This window comes from Rousettus aegyptiacus, unplaced genomic scaffold, assembly GCF_014176215.1.
Source record: "Rousettus aegyptiacus isolate mRouAeg1 unplaced genomic scaffold, mRouAeg1.p scaffold_m13_p_2, whole genome shotgun sequence".
NCBI lineage: Eukaryota > Metazoa > Chordata > Mammalia > Chiroptera > Pteropodidae > Rousettus > Rousettus aegyptiacus.
In genome coordinates, this window is record NW_023416295.1 from 126,540,919 (window position 1) to 126,555,193 (window position 14,275).

The 14,275-nt window shown below is 35.9% G+C and overlaps 1 pseudogene; it reads right to left on the reverse strand.

Annotated features, from left to right (window-relative positions):
* Nucleotides 1-6,505: 6,505 nt before the first annotated feature.
* LOC107521276 lies at nt 6,506-7,408 on the reverse strand (annotated as a pseudogene).
* Between the last annotated feature and the right edge of the window lie 6,867 nt (nt 7,409-14,275).

The following is a 14,275-nucleotide window of genomic DNA, read 5'->3' on the forward strand; positions in this document are numbered from 1 at the left end:
GAACTTGTAAGCTCAGGGACAGCATGAGCTCCTCGTGTCTCTGATGATCTCTAGAGAGGAAGCAGAGAATGTACAGGCTTGAATATCCTATGTGATTTCGTGAAAAGAGCTCAGACCTGAATCAAAATGTGGAGGCAACTCTGTAGTAATAATCACAGAGGTACATTTCCATAGAAATCTTTTCTCAACTCAGTCTTCATTTCTCACTGGATATCTGATCCTTCAGCAGCTTCAATCCTAAAACAGAGCCCCTAAAACAAAGACAGAATTCTTTTGCTTAGTCAACATCCAAATGATGCAGCAGAAAGGTCAGAGTCTGAGATGGGGCTGGAAGCTTCCTTGTTGTGCTGTGTGGCCTATGGTCCCCCACTGGAATCTAAGGTTCTGAAGTTTTGGGCCACATAAGAGGCTTCTGAGCAGATTTCATCCAATGAAAAGGGACATTTGTTTTATAGACTCTTTCATTACAGACTCAGAGGATTGGTTCTGGAAAACAGAAATGGCGCTCACGAAAATCCGTGCTCGGAATTCGCTTATGAGCTTAGCATATGGTTGTTCTGGCCACAAGTAGTAAGCAGGACAATTTGTGAAAAATCCCTGGAGAAAATGACAAAATACTTACCTAAGAACTTGCTCCTATATAATAATGCAGTTGGCAATAGCAGGTGGGTAAATATTTTTGAGAAGTGAGAAGTAGTTTGGAAGGCATCGAAGACAACTTTGTCATCCTTATAATTTTGGCTAGTTCCACCACAGACATTTATAAATGTTAAACCTATTCAGCAGTTTTATTCTGGTCTTAATTTCTGTTGCTAAAATGTTTTATGTTCAGGTATGACATTTCACCTGGTGAGAATGTAATATGCTATTTATCAGAAGCCAGAAAACAGATTCTAGTTCTAGTTCTGCTACTAATATTGGGATCTTGGACTATTCTTGTCCCATTTCTAAGTCTAAGTTTTTTAGTTTCTTTTTATAAAATATTTTTTTATTTCTTAATTACAGTTGGCATATGGTGATATATTAGTTTCAGGTGTACAATACAGTGATTAGACATTTATGTAACGTACAAAGTGATCACTCTGATAAATCTAGTACTTATCTGATATCATACATAGTTATTACAATATTATTGACTATATTCCTTATACTATACTTTACATCCCCATGACTATTTCGTAACTATCAATTTGTATTTCTTAATCCCTTCTCTTTTTTACTCCCAACCCTCCTCCATCTGTCAACCATTAGAATGTTCTCCGTATCTACGAGTGTATTTCTGTTTTGTTTGTTCATTTATTTTGTTCTTTAAATTCCACGTGTAAGTGAAATCACATGGCATTCATCTTTGTCTGACTTAATTCTACTCAGCACAATATCCTCTATGTCCATTCATGTTGTTGCAGATGGCAATATTTCATTCTTTTCTTTTATGACTGAGTAATATTCCATTGTGTATATATCTATATCTATATCTATCTATCTATCTATCATCTATCTATCTATGTATCTCACTTCTTTTTTATTCATTAATTCATTGATAGACAGACACCCAAGTAGACTCCATATCTTGACTGTTTTAAATAATGCTGCAATGAACATTTGAATTCACATGTCCCTTCGAAGTGGTGTTTTGGGTTTCTTTGGCTAAATACCCGGAAATGGGATAACTGGGTCCTTCTCTGTCTCCTGTTATAGTCTTTGTTTTAAAGTCTATTTTGTCTGATATAAGTATTGCTACCCCAGCTTTTTTTGTTTGTTTGTTTGTTTCCATTTTCATGAAATATCTTTTCCCATCCTTCTATTTTCAGTCTGTGTGTGCCTTTTGATCTGAAGTGGGTCTCTTATAGGCAGCATATGTAAGAGTCATGTTTTCTTATCCATTCAGCTGTCCTAGTTTTTGATTGGAGCGTTTAATCTATTTATGTTTAATGTAATATTTGAAAGATAAGCAATTATCACCATTTTATTATTCATATTTTTGATCTTTTTTTTTTTTCTTCTTCTTCTTAAAGAAGTCCCTCCAATATTTCCTATAATACTGGCTTGGTGATGACGAACTCCTCTAACTCTTTCTTGTCTGGGAAGCTCGCTATTTGTCCTTCGGTTCTAAGTAATAGCTTTGCTGGGTAGAGTAATTTTGGTTATAGGTCCTTGCTTTTCATTTTCAGTTTCTAACAGCACTTTATAGTTGTTAAGGGCATGGTGTAAATTAGATGTCTTTTTGTTCATCTCCATTTCAATGTTTTTAAGTTTTGAGAGGCTTCCCTATTCATCACATATTCTAGAATACTATGGAGAGGTTTATGCTTTCTTTTTCCATACCCATTATGATCCCATCTAAGATTCTGATCTCTTTTTTTGCCTGCTCACCCTGAAACTGAATCTAGCCCCTTGAGAACTAATGGAAATGACCTAAGGGGAAGCACAACAGTTCATCAATAAGTCTCTGCAGGCACAAAAGAACACATTGTGTTCTGAGGTCAATTTCTCTGCCCAGGAAGATGGCCTTAGGGATCTTGTATTGTTACTTGCCTCATATAGAAAGAAGCCAGAGAGGCCCAGGCACAAGTAACTCATCAAATCTTTAAAAATGTAATGCCAAGCACACACATTTCAAACATAGCACAGAACTATATTTAAACTGTTATATTTCAAGTTGTATTAGTTTAGTTTATATTTTAGACTTATAGACTTCCTAAATTTATTATACAGTCGGACCATCACAGGCATAATATCTCATTACAAAGAGGCATTTGTTGTGGGAATGAAGCCTCACAGTGAGATTGACCTGGGGACCTTTACAATAAGTTGGTTTCTATTACTTCCTGGGATTGGTCAGAGAGGGAGATGCATGCAAGTGTCTCTCAAAGGGAAAAATATATGTTTGGTTGTTGGGATGAGATGGATGATAAGCAGTGATTCTGCTATTCATGTTCTGTCCCTGGGATAAAGTGATTATAAAAGCAATTAAGTCATCACTCTGGTCATCTGAAACTGTGCTGACTGAAGGCAAAGATCTGAGAGACTGAGAAGCTACTGCTATAGAGTGATTTAATGGTGATGAGGAGGTCCTGGATGTTGTGGCAGAGTGGCTTTTTCTTACTCCACTGGGCATCTTAAGGCCAGAAAAAATAATCTTAATTGTATAAAAAATTCTCACCTAAAACAGAACAAAATGTCAATTTTCTAAGGTTATGTTAGAATCTTTTACATCTTAGAGCCACAAAGTAGAAACTGTTGAAAGCCAATGTCGGTAATTAATTCTATGAGTTACTGAATTACATTTAGTTGAATTTATAGCCTAAGTTTCACTTATAAATGTTATGGCCTTGATGAGTAAAGAGAGAGATGGTAATAATTAAAACGGGATTATCTAGAAGGATTTGGAGGTCCGGGAGTATCTTCTAAGACTATCTTTACTGTAACTTTCTTAATCAAGAAAACTTTCTTGCTGGAAAACTCTATTAGTGTTCCTACCTCCTGAACTCTCATTGCTGATAGATTTTTAATCAGAATATGAACTTAGCTGGTGTTGAGGAATAAAGTGCTGAGTTAAAGTAGGGAGACAAAGGGAGATAAATTACAGAAAGACATATCTACCATTTGTTATTTCTTACTTGCTGCTTCTGCTTTTGAAGTTGCAGAGAATTTTTCTACACATCATCAGATTATAGCTAACCTGAACATTAATATACATATATGTGTGCTTCAAGAAATAACTGAAGAATGAGCTTTGGTTCCAAAATCCGTATGGATAAAAGTCTATGGACATAAGCAGAGCCGATATAGCTGATTTTTCCAATTAGCTATATAAACTTCCTCAATATTCTGTTAAATTTGAAGTTGAAGCCAGGAATGTTTCAGGCTTTTACCATCTTAATAAAGGACAATTATCTCTTGTATTAAGACATGTAACATGCCTATTTGTAGTGTTTATTATCCTTTTAATGCCTGTAAGATCTATAATGATATATCCTCTTTTACTTCTGATGTTGGAATTTTGAGTCTTCTCTCTTTTTCACTTTGCTGGTCTTGCTAGATGCTTCTCAATCTTATTGATTTCTCAAAGAACTAGCTTTTGGCTTTACTGATTTACAAATTGTTTTTATTTTAAATGTCGATGATTTCTGATCTTAGTTTTATATTTCCTTCCTTTTGCTTGTTTTGAGTTTATTTTGCTCTTTTTTTTTGTCTTAAAGTGGAAACTTACAGTATTGATTTGAAACTTTCCATCTTTTCCAATGTAAGCATTTAATGCTATAAATTTTCCTTTAAGCTCTGCTATGGCTGCCATCACAATCTGTGATATTTTGTGTCTTTATTTTCATTTAGTTCAATGTATTTTTTAATTTCCCTTGAGATTTCCTCTTTGACTCATGAATCATTGAGAAATGTATTGTTTAGTTTCCAACTGCTTGGAAAATTTTCTGTTGTATTTCTGTTATAAATTTCAAGTTTAGTTTCATTATGAACTGAGGAGATACTTTATATTAATTATTTTAATTCTTCTAAATTTGCTAGGGTTTGTTTTATGATACAAGGTATGGTCTATTTCGGCAAATATTTCAAGTGTATGGGAAAAGACTGCATGTTCTTGTGTTCTATTTTTAGGTAGAGTGTTCTATAAATGTCATTTATGTCCAGTTGATTGATGTTGTTGTTCAGTTCTTCCATATTCTTGTTTATTTTCTGTATACTAATTATTTTTATTATCGAGAGAGGGGTGTTGAAGTCATCAAAGATAATTGTAGATTTTCCATTCTTCGAGTTATATAAGTTTTTATTCATATATTTCGTGACTGTTGTTAAATACATATACATTTAGAATTTCTTCTTGAATTGACTCCTTAAAAATTATGAAATGTTCCTCTTAATCCTTTGTAAATTTCTCTGTTCTGAAGTCTACTTTGTCTGATACGAATATGACTACTTCAGCTTTCTCATTTAGTGTTTGCGTGGCATATCTTTTTCCATGTTTTACTTTTAACTTACTTAAATCATTATATTTAAAGAGAATCTATGTACACAGCTTATAGTTAGGTTACTTAGAAAAAGTCTATTCTGACAATTTTTATTTTAAATGACATGTTTGGAACAATTATATTTAATGTAATTATTTATATGTTCATCATTGTACTATTTGTTTACTGCTTGTTTCCTCTGTTTGAGTTCCTCGGTTTCTTTTCTCATGCCTATTTTTGGGTTATTTAAATTTTTTTAGTATTCCACTAAGATTCATTTGTTTATTGTGATTTTGAGTATATTTAGTTAATTTTTAATGTCATTCTGTAGGAATCATAATACACATGCTTAACTTTCCACTGTCCACTTATAATCAGTTTTTTACCACTTTAAATACAATGTAGACAGCTAATCATCATATTGTTTTTTATGCTCTCCCCACTTTAACCACCCTTTACAACAATTCTTAAAACATATAGATGTTGTTTCCTAAGTCATCCTCAGGAAGCCCTTTCACTATCAACCTTCTCAGGATCATCTACAGAATATGTTCCCTAAAGCTCAGGCACTCTTTTGGAGCCCTATAGGTTTTGACCATTGCCAACATGGCTCAAGATTCCTACTCTTCTAAATCTTCCCTCAAGAGGAGATTGGACATTCACTGTGTTAAGGGTACCCCTGTTAATAGTTTTCATTCAAATTTCATGACTGAGAGGGGAGATACAGTCAGAAATAGCAATCCTACAACTGGAAATTCTTTTAGCATTACATGTCTAAAGAAGACAGTTTTAGAATTGTCAGAGCAAGAAAGATGAGGAAAGAAATTATCTCAACTTGAGAAAGATGACCTTTATTGCAAGAGTAGAGTTTTATCACAAAACGTAATTATTAGCCTCTTCTGGGAAGTGTCTAGTATTTCTGATAATATGTTTGGATGACTTTTTAAAGGACATTGACAAAATTAAGAGCCCAGTTTGTAAAGCTAAACTTTACTACTCGTAAGCCCAGGACCATTAGTCTTTTGACAAGCTTAGTAATTTTATCCAGATATTACTTTCTTGTATTCAGATTAACAATGTTATTCAGATAACAATGTCATCATTTTCCTATAAAACTTTATCTACTAAGGAGTTATATCTATGTTTAAATCATATTAGAAATTAAAACTGAGAACCAAAAAATCTGTATATTAACTCATTTTAAACAACTATAATAATATTTATTTTTGCACAAATAATATGTTTTAATTTAAAATAATTATAGTCTCAAAAAATGAGAAGAGTGGCATTGTTTCACATTTGTGCAAATTTTTAAATGTCTGGCTCAAAAGTCTATTTACTAAAAAGAAATATTTAAACAGATTTTTGGGAAGCTTTCCTCCTTATTGGCAAATTTGAAATATAACTTTGACGCCACTTCATAATAAATTCACCTGAGATGTTGCTTTCTTTAATCAAGAGAATATTAGAGCTTCTCTAATGGGGAGGAACTTTATGAATATTGTTCAGACTTTCCTTTGAGTTTGAAGCCTTTACATTCATTAAACACTCATAATCTTTCTGGCCGTGTCCCTGAAGGATTGTTTTACTTGTTTTATTTCTTGGAGTGTAGATGAATGGGTTCAGTAAAGGGAAAACTGAAGTATTGAGCACAGCTACTCCCTTATTGAAGGCAACTCCCTCTTTATGTACATGAAGATGCAACTGCCATAAGAGAGGGAGATGACAATCACGTGGGAAAGACATGTGGAAAAGGTCTTTTTCCTTTGCTGAGCAGATGGTATCTTCAGAATGGTCTAGATGATGTTTGTACAGGAGAGAATCACCAGCACCAGGGTGAGCAATAAGGTCACAACTGCTAAGATGAAGTCCACCAGCTCTAGGAGTCTTATGTCTGAGCAAGATATTTCTATGAGGGGTCCATTGTCACAATAATAATGATTCGGTATGTTGGAGACACAGAAATCCAATTGACTAGTCAGGATGATTGGGGATAGGATGATCAGAATTCCACCTAGCCAAGAGCAGAGAACCAGCTGGATACAGACCTTGTTGCTCATGATGGTCGTATAATGCAGGGGTTTACATATGGCTGCATAGTGGTCATAGGAAATGGCAATCAGACGGTAAAACTCTGTGGTCCCAAGAAATACGGCAAAGAAATACTGAGTTAAGCAACCAGCAAAGCTGATGCTCTTGCTGAACAGTAGCCTAAGGGTAAAAGTGGTTGTTAAGGAAATTTCTCAAAAGGAGAAATTCCAGAGGAAGAAATACATAGGAGTCTGGAGGTGGGAGACCATTAGTGTGAGGGTGATAATTGTTAGGTTTCCAATGATGCTGAATATGTAAGTGAGGAAGAGAAGCATAAAGATTACAAGTTGAATCTCTGGGATGTCTGTTAGTCCCAGCAGAATGAATTCTGTCAGAAAGGTTTGGTTTTTCATTGCTAACCTTTGCAGCCTAGAAAGGTACAAAACAAAAGAAATCAGTGATGAGAACAGAAAAAGAAATCAGTGATGAGAATGGAAAAAGAACTCAGGAACATTAAGGAGAGGCTAAGCCTTACTTGTTGAATTGGTTCTAATGTCTTTTTTTTTTTCCCTGCCAATTTAACTAAAATGAGATTTTCTATTGGATAGAGCCTGGCTCTTAAATCCCCACAGAGGAGGATTTTTCTCCATGGCTCTTTTTTACGCTCTTCATGTACTTTTCTTGCCTACCTTCTAATCCAATGGCTAAGTTATAATTTTCTCCATTTTCTCTTTTTATTTTCTCTTTGAACACTGACTCTACTCTTGACCATGCATTATATCTGCTAATTTGGAAGTGGTGTCTCATTTCCGTTACTTTCTTGGTCTCAGGGTGAAAAGAGAAGCTATGTTAACTCATAGTCGAGGGACTTTTAGGAGGGAATCAGCAACGCGATTATAACTATGGTAACTAAAGAGGTCCCCAACTTCCCTTTGATTTTTTGAATTTGTGGACCATTGTAACTAACATCTTCACTCTATAAGTCTTTGCTGCTAGTGTCTGCCTTCCTTCAGGTCCCAGTTCTTTAGTCTTCAATGGTTTTTGCAGAGGAACAGAACAGATGGCATCTTACTAATCAGATTCCTGCTGTCATTTTTATTCCACATCCATGTTTATTAATAAGTATATAATTTTATTCTAGATAGAGAAATATAACTGAAATCAGAAGTTGTAAGCCTCATTTAGGAGTTTATAATGAAGATTTTGAATGAATAGGGGGCTACTTACACCATAATTAAGAATATGAACAATTATTTTTTTGTTTATAGATGAGGAACAGGTTTCTGAATATTTACTTAGCTATTACAATAAAATTTAATTTAAAAATTTAAACTTATTTAATTTCTCCACAGTTCTCAAAGCTATTCTCAGCAGATAACACACGTATATTTTATTAATAATTAGTAAAATTTCCTCTAGCATGATCCTCCTCTCTATCTTTCTTCTTTCAAGACATTTCTGTCCTACACTCATCTTCGCATACTTCTGTTCAAAAGAGCAGATGACTCCTCTCGTGTTAAAGGTCAGTCCTTTTCTGACTCTTGAAAATAGAAACAAGTAATAAACATTTTTACCATCTTCTAAATTAAAAAATATTATATATATATTGCTTTGTTTGGAATAAAAAATAATAACTATCATTAATTGAGGACTTGCTATGCACCAAGTCTTGTCATTATTTTATTTGATTCCCAAAATAACCAGTTGAGATAGGCACTCTTACAATCCCTGTTTTGCAGATGAGGAAACTGAGGTTTGGAACAGTTGGTAAATTGTTCCAATTCCCACAGTTAGTATATTGTGGATTCTGACCCGGGGCCATCTGACTCTGTAGTCTGCCAATTTCCCATCCTGACCCAGAGACAGAGAGATTATGACTATTCTCTTAACCTTACACGAACTAAAATGGATTAATGATACCGTGAGGATAATAACCATGGTGATGGTGAAATTGACGCTGAGAAAGTTTAAGTGATTTGGCCAAGAACACACAGCTAGCAAATTCTTCCGATTCTGAAATACATGTGGATATGCTTCTTTATTTCTTAACAAATTTATTAAATGTTGATTGCATATTATTTAAAAAATTTCTGCATGTTTGTATTTTGCCTTTACATTGTCTTTGATTTTTTAATTCTGCATCTTAATTTTTGCCTTTAACCCATGGCTTCTTCCTAATTTTTCCTCCTTTCTCTAGACTCTGATGATTGTATGTCTTACTTTGGCTGTTCTTTCTTCTAAACACACATTCTTTACAAGTGGCCTGCCTGCTCGAGTTTCCAAATCAGTGATACGATCTTGTCCTACACCTATCTCATGCTGCCTTTCAAACAGATATTTCTAGGCCTGAATTCTTATTTCATTTTTGATCTCATGTCTTTAACTCTCTATAATGCATTTTCTTTTGAATGTCTTCCCTTCAAATTAGCCTTAATGTGTTAACAGCAGTATATTGTATGATCCCATTTGGGTTAAAAAATCATATATATATATATCTATATATATGATATAAAACTATATTCTTATGTGTGTAGTCCATATATCTGGAAGAATAAATTGTTCACAGTGTTACTTCTATGGAGTTAAATAGGGATGTGGGGGACATAAGGGGAGCTATCAAACTATCTCTTTTTACTTTATACTTTTATACCTTTATACTTGTCTATATTGTATGAATGCTGTAAAATAAGCATAAGTTACTTTTTAATTGAAAAAAGTCACCATTATATGACTTCGTATTCTGCAATCACAGACAGGTAACATCGATATAACTACAAGCTGAGAATATACTTACACTTGACTTTTAGGGCAGTGCTGTGAGATTTTGCCCATACATGTCCATGGGATGAATCACAACTTAGAAGTCAGATGTGGATTAAGGGTAACATAAAATTGAATTCATTTGCTTTCTCACCAGTACTTATTGACCTAATTATTCACAGAAGTTTACAAACTTATGAAAAGTTAGTAGGAAAAATCTTACTGATCTTGCTATACATAAGCTTAACTGTAGTTTGCCATTTCTTATTTCTATATCAATTTAAAATTCACCCTAGACAGTAAATAAGCCTTTGAAATGTGATTTATTTAAGTTAAGCATATTTGTAGTAGTAATAATAAAACCACTGTCCCTTCGAAATCTTATTTTCTCTGTTCTGACTTGTTTGAGCCCAGATATATGCTGCTTCTGATTTTATACCAGATTGAAGCATATTTTAAATGTCCTATTCAGGGAGACCTCAGGATAATCAGTTGAAGAAAGAAATAAAAGATCCCAGGAGGCCCACATTCAGAGCATGCTGACAAACTCTGTTGAGAACTCTGGAATTGAACCTTTAATAGGGAGTTGGGAAGAAGTCTAAAGAGGCACTAAGAAAGTAATAGAACATCTGTATAGTACAAAGCCTTGTGGAAACTGCAGTAATGATAATGATTAAAAATAATCACTGGAAATAGAAGAACAGATAAATAGATGATAATGCTGAGTTGGGAAAAGACATCCACATCCAGAATGAAGGTCTATTCCAGTGATGACAATTGTAGCCTGCATTACAATAGAAAGGATCCTGTGCAATTAACTGAGTAGCAGGTGGTTGATTGCATATGGAACTAGCAGGTGCCACACCACAGGGTGAGCTTTGGTTTTCGCTATTAGAAGATTGGACACAGCAGTGGCACTTGTCAGGTCGTCTTGGTGAGGAAAGACTTATGCGTAATTTGCAGTCCTGTCATCACGGCCACTTCATTTTTGAGTTCATTGAACACTATTGGAGTGGTGGGGAAAGAGGTCGAGTCTCATTCATAGAAAAAGTCAGCTTGTCTATCAAATCTTTGATAGGTGTGTGTTGTGTATGTGTGTGTGTATGTGTGTTTGCTGAAGAAAACTTGTGGTGAACATGCATATTCATATGGCATATGAGTAGTCTCAACTTTAGTCACATTATGAGAGGTCCATCATTATTCATTTACCCCAAACCCCCTGGTTAACCAGTCTTCCATTTTTTTTTTATTCTAAATCTCTGATTATACAGATAAACTATTAACTTCTAACTGTTAAATGGCATGGATCTATACCTCTAGACAGCTCTTCTTCCAGACAAAATGGAAGACTATTTATATTAAGTTTCTGTTGATGGGAACAATTTTCCTTTCAGACTGCTTTTCAATGGCCATGCTTTAGTGGGATTGTTAACCCCACAACAGTCCACTTCTGGCTGTGTTTCGTATATTGCACTGAGCTGTCTGTAAGGAAGGCTTTATTTTTTCTTCCTATTAGTCATTGGACCCACCAATCCTTCCCTGCAATGAAGTTAGAGGCATGGTTTAAGGAGAAGAGGATCTGGAGGAAGAGTTAAAATATCGGGAGAGCCAATCTCCTACTTATCCAAATCACCTCTGCCTTTAGGGTCTGCATGAGCTTCATCTCATATGCCTCACTTCCACTTGAAAATGGAATATCTCTAGACACTTCTGTTTTTATGACTTAGTGAACATTTAACACTCATTTCATGATGAGTAATTCAAGATACTTGTTTTCAGGTTGTCTCATAGATAGACATTCAATCTGAGCCAGGCCAAGTTAACAGGCTCAAAAGAACAAATTATTTGGGTCAGCCTGCTTCAGGGACCTCAGAGATTCCACACCTTCCTCAATACGGGGACACAGTTTCTATAGTGTGCTGGAATGTCATGACTTCCTTCCACCTGGAACCTAATTCCATAGCCTGGCCATGGTGCTTCATATAAGGTCCTCCAAATATCCTGAGGTTCTCTGCATCTGCAAAGCGACCACTGTGAACCTCATAAGCAAGGAGAGAGAGAACAAATCCTTTGAAGTATTCCAGGTCAAGAAAAAGACTCTATTTAAAACATAAACCCTGGAAGGGGAAAAAATGGTCTAGATGATAGAGGCTCTGTTCATCCCTCTGGCAACCAAATCGAAGTTGTGATGGAAACAAGGAGCAGCAGCAAGGAAAAGTTGCTTGAGATGAACAAGCCATACAACTAGGGAGAAATCCAAGAAATCCAAGAAATCGCTCTGGAATGGCAGAAGATAGGATGGAGCGAGGACTCGGGGCTACCCAGTCTGAGTGAGATGGAGACTGCTGCAGCAGCAGATGCCTCTTAAAGGGGCCACGTCTGTGAGCAGATTTTCGGGTGACGGACCTCCTTACTCTGCGCACCAGTGCCAATTTGGCTGCACTCAACCGTGCACCAGGGACTTACAAGGAGCCATTATCGGAGTGAGGACCTAAGCGAGACTCGCTTGGTACAGAAGTGCTGGTGGTATTAATTGTTCCCTGTTGAGCCCTCTTCCCTACCAGTGTGCTGGATATGGCACTGCCATAGCCATGATGTCATCAAACTGGATAACAGAGGTTACTCCACCCAGAAGATCCCCTGAAACCCCACCTATCCCAACTCGTGGCCCCACCCAAGCCACATCCAGGTATATCCTCAGCCAGTCAGGTGCTCCTTGCTGAGACTCACACTGGTGGAGGCAGCTGGCCTTGGTTTCTGGTGTGGCCTTTCGAGGCAACTATAAGCACAGCATCTGTGGATCGCTTGCTGAATCTTAACAGGTGGCCCTGGAGGGGCAGAGGCTTGGGCTAAATTTGGCCTGCTGAATCTCTCTCAGGACTGTGCCACTGGACACCTACTTCACAAATCCACACTAATAAGACTGGGAGACTTAGTAGCTTTGCTTAGTGCATAGAAACAGACACAGAAAGGCAGCCAAAATGGGAAGACAAAGAAGAAGAAACCATATAAGAGAACAGAACACAGATCCAGATATAATGAAGTCAACTAATCTAACAGATGCAGAGTTCAAAACACTGGTTATAAAGATGCTAATGAACTTTTGGGAACTGTAGAGAATCCCCCAAAAGAGATAAAAAACATAACAATGGAAATGGAAATTATAAAAGGGAACAGTCTGAAATGAAGAACATATCATCTGCTATGAGAAGTATGTTAAATGGAATAAATAAAGGAATAGACAAAATGAATAAAGAAGAGAATGAAATGCCCTATCTAGAGGACAGGAAAGTCAGTCAGGACACTCGATCAGAATGGCAAGAAAAAAGATGCCAAGACTATAAAAATAATTTAAAGAGGATATGAGACCCTATTAAGGCTCTAAATATTCATTTGATCAGCATAACAGAAGAAAATCAAGATGTTGAACAGCTGTTTGAAAAAATAATAATGAAAAACTTCCCTAACCTGGTGAAGGAAATGGACATTAAACCCCAGGAAGCTCAGAGAACTCCAAAAATCAGGGATCCAAAGAAGCCCACACCGAGACACATTATAATTAAAATGGCAAAGTTTAAATGCGAAGAAAGAATATTAAAAGCAGCAAGAGAAAAACTAATCATTACTTATAAGGGAACACCCATAACACAGGCAGCTAGCTGATTTCTCAAAAGAAATTATGCAGGACAGAAGGCCTTGGCAAAAAATATTCGACAGGATGAAGACCCAGGATCTACAACCAAGAATAATTTATCCATCAAAGCTATCATTTAGAGTTGAAGGACAGATAAAGAACTTCGAGACAAAAATAAACTAAAGGAAGTTATCACCATCAAGCCAGTATTACAGGAAATGTTGGAGAGACTTCTTTAAGAAGAAAAAACATGTATCAAAAACAGGAATAAAGAATGGTAACCACTACATTCCAATCAATAAGTACTTTAAGTGGAAAAGAATTAAGTGCTCCAACTAAAAGATAGAGTGGCTGAAAGGATAAGAAAACAGACCCCTAGATGTGAAAAGGAAGGGGGTGGTAAAAGATATTACTTTGATGGACCTAGAAGGTATTTAAGTCAGACAAAGAAAGATAAACACTATATGATTTCACTTACATGCAGAATCTAAGGAATAAAAAGAACAAACTAATCAAAAACAGACTCACAAATATAGTGGACTATTTGGTGACAGACAGAGGGGTAGGGGGTTGGGGGGCTGGGAGAATGGGGTGAAGGGTTAAAGAAGTACAAATTAGTAGCTGATAGACGGTCACTGGGATGGGGAGCATGGCATAGGGAATGCAGTTAGCATTAATAAGTTGGCTAGGTAGAGGTCAGGGGAGGGAGGGAGCAATTGGAGGGATCACTTTATGAACTATAGAGATGTCTAAACAATGTACTGTATACTTGAAACTAATTAAATTAAAAAACCCCATAAAAACAGAACAAGTTATTTTATAAAGATGACATAGATTTATCTCACGGGGGGTTTGCATTGAGATTTACATACTGGGGCATGCCCCA